Below are 3523 nucleotides of genomic sequence, written 5' to 3'. Positions count from 1 at the left end.
TTTGTATAGTGTCCCATATAAGACAGGTGTTCCCTGACATGTTTGAAGATAGTACCATTCGATTCAATAATAACAAAAGACAATCACCTCCACCCTACCTGACACCCTAGACCCACTCCAATTTACTTACCGCCCCAATATATCCACAGACGACGCAATCGCAATCACACTGCACACTGCCCTAACCCACCTGGACAAGAGGAATACCTATGTGAGAATGCTGTTCATCGACTAAAGCTCAGCATTTAACACCATAGTACCCTCCAAACTCATCATTAAGCTCGAGACCCTGGGTATCAACCCCGCCCTGTGCAACTTGGTACTGGACTTTCTGACGGGCCGCCCCCAGGTGGTGAGGGTAGGACACAACATCTCCACCCCACTGATCCTCAACACTGGGTCCCCCACAAGGGTGCATTCTCAGCCCTCTCCTGTACTCCCTGTTCACCCATGACTGCGTGGCCATGCACGCCTCCAACTCAATCTTTAAGTTTGCAGACGACACTACAGTGGTAGGCTTGATTACCAACAACGACGAGACGGCCTACAGGGAGGAGGTGAGGGCCCTCTGAGTGTGGTGTCAGGAAAATAACCTCACACTCAATGTCAACAAAACAAAGGAGATGATCATGGGCTTCAGGGACCAGCAGAGGGAGCAGCCCCCTATCCACATCGACGGGACTGTAGTGAAGAAGGTGGAAAGTTTTAAGTTCCTCAACGTAGACATCACGGACAAACTGAAATGGTCCACCCTTACAGACAGTGTGGTGAAGGTGGCGAAACAGCGCCTCTTCAACCTCAGGTGGCTGAAGAAATTTGGCTTGTCACCAAAAGCACTCACAAACTTTTACAGATGCACAATCAAGAGCATCCTATCGGGCTGTATCACCGCCTGGTACGGCAACTGCTCCGCCCACAACCATAAGGCTCTCCAGAGGGCACTGAGGTCTGCACAACGCATCACCGGGGTCAAACTACCTGCCCTTCAGGACACCTACACTACCCGATGTCACAGGAAGGCCAAAAGATTGTCAAGGACAACATCCACCTGAGCCACTGCCTGTTCACCCCGCTATCATCCAGAAGGTGAGGTCAGTACAGGTGCATCACAGCTGGGACCGAGAGACTGAAAAACTGTTAAACAGCCATCACTAACATTGAGTGGCTGCTGCCAACATACTGACTCAAATCTCTAGCCACTTTCATAATTAAAAATTGGATGTAATAAATGTATCACTAGTCACTATCAACAATACCACCTTATAGCCTACATTACTCATCTCATATGTATACACTGAACTCTATACCATCTACTGCATCTTGCCTATGCCGTTCGGCCATCGCTTATCCATATATTTATATGTACATAATCTTGTTCATTCCTTTACACTTGTGTGTATAAGGTAGTTGTTGTGAAATTGTTAGGAATTGTTAGATTACTTGTTAGATATTACTGCATGGTCGGAACTACAAGCACAAGCATTTCGCTACACTCGCATTAACATCTGCTAACCATGTGTATGTGACCAATAAAATGTGATTTGATTTGATTTATCTACAGTACTAAATCCATGTGTATGTATAGTGCATATGTTACCGTGTGTGTGTGTATGCATGTTTCTGTGCCAATGTTTGTGTTGCTTCACAGTCCCCGCTGTTCCATAAGATGTTTTTTAAATCTTATTTTACTGCTTGCTTCAGTTACTTGATGTGGAATAGAGTTCCATGTAGTCATGGCTCTATCTAGTACTGTGAGCCTCCCATAGACTGTTCTGGACTTCGGGACTGTGAAGAGACCTCTTGTGGCATGTCTTGGGAATACATATATGCATCTGTTGGATCGGTATTTGTCTGTGAAGAGCACTCTACTCCAGCATGCCAGTGGCCATCGAAGGTGAGCATTTGCCCACTGAAGCCAGTTACAACTGCAGTCAGGTAATAATGGCACCGGAGGAGATGGCTGCCGTTTTACGGGCTCCTAACTGATTGTGCTATTGTGTGTGTTTGTTCGTGTTATTTGTAACTTATTTTGTACCGTCTCTTATGACCGAAAAGAGCCTCTGGATATCAGAATAGCGATTACTCACCTCATACTGGACGAAGATTTTTTCTTTAACAAGGCAGACGCAAAGAATTTACTTCAGACACCAGGCAAGGCTCAAATCCCCATAATTTGCATACAGAAGAGAAGGCAATATAGAGGTCATAGGTCGGGGTGCCTTGTAAAAATCAGACGGTGAGTTGGTAACCCGCCTCCACCGTCCCTCCTATTAGCCAACGTGCAATCATTGGATAATAAACTGGATGAGCTGTGATCAAGACTATCCTACCAATGGGACATTAACAACTGTAATATCACCGAGTCGTGGCTTAACGACGACATGGATAACATATAGCTGAGTTTCCGTGCATCAGCAAGATAGAACAGCTGCCTCCGGTAAGACAAGGGGTGGCGGTCTGTGTCTATTTGTTAATAACAGCTGGTGCATGAAATCTAATAATAAGGAAGTAGAGGTAGACTATCACATGATAAGCTGGCGACCACACTATTTAACAAAATAGTTTTCATCTATATTTTCATAGCTGTCTATTTACCTTTACAAACCGATGCTGGCACTAAGACCGCACTCAACGAGCTGTATAAGGCCATAAGAAGAAAGAAAATGCTGATCCAGAGGTGGCTCTCCTAATGGCCAGGGAATTTAATGCAGGGAAACTAAAATCTGTTTTACCTAATTTCTACCAGCATGTTACATGTGCAACCAGAAGAAAATAAAACCTTTACTCCACACACAGAGACGCGTACAAAGCTCTCCCTCGCCCTCGATTTGTCAAATCTGACCATAACTCTATCCTCCTGATTCCTGCTTACAAGCAAAAACGGAATCAGGAAGTACCAGTGACTCGCTCAATATGGAAGTGGTCAGATGACGCAGATGTTAAGCTACAGGACTGTTTTGCTAGCACAGACTGGAAAATGTTCCAGGATTCTTCCAATTGCATTGAGGAGTACACCACATCAGTCACAGGCTTCATGAATAAGTGTATCGATGACGTCGTCCCCACAATGACCATACGTACATACCCCAACCAGAAGCCACGGATTACAGGAAAAAAAGCTCATCACTAAGCTAAGGACCCTGGGACTAAACACCTCCCTCTGAAACTGGATCCTGGACTTCTTGACGGGCCGTAAGTAACAACACATCTGCCACGCTGATCCTCAACACGGGGGCCCCTCAGGGGTGCGAGCTCAGTTCCCTCCTGTACTCCCGGCTCACCCATGACTACATGGCCAAGCACGACTCCAACACCATCGTTAAGTTTGCAGATGACACAACAGTGGTAGGCCTGATCACTGACAATGATGAGACAGCCTATAGGGAGGAGGTCAGAGACCTGGCAGTGTGGTGCCAGGATACCAACATCTCCCTCAATGTGAATAAAACAAAGGAGATGATTGTGGACTACAGGAAAAGGAGGGCCGTGCACGCCCCCATTCTCATTGACGGGGCTGTAGTGG

The sequence above is a fragment of the Oncorhynchus nerka genome, linkage group LG3, assembly GCF_034236695.1.
Source record: "Oncorhynchus nerka isolate Pitt River linkage group LG3, Oner_Uvic_2.0, whole genome shotgun sequence".
In the NCBI taxonomy this organism is placed as follows: Eukaryota; Metazoa; Chordata; class Actinopteri; order Salmoniformes; family Salmonidae; genus Oncorhynchus; species Oncorhynchus nerka.
This window is presented reverse-complemented; position numbering follows the sequence as displayed.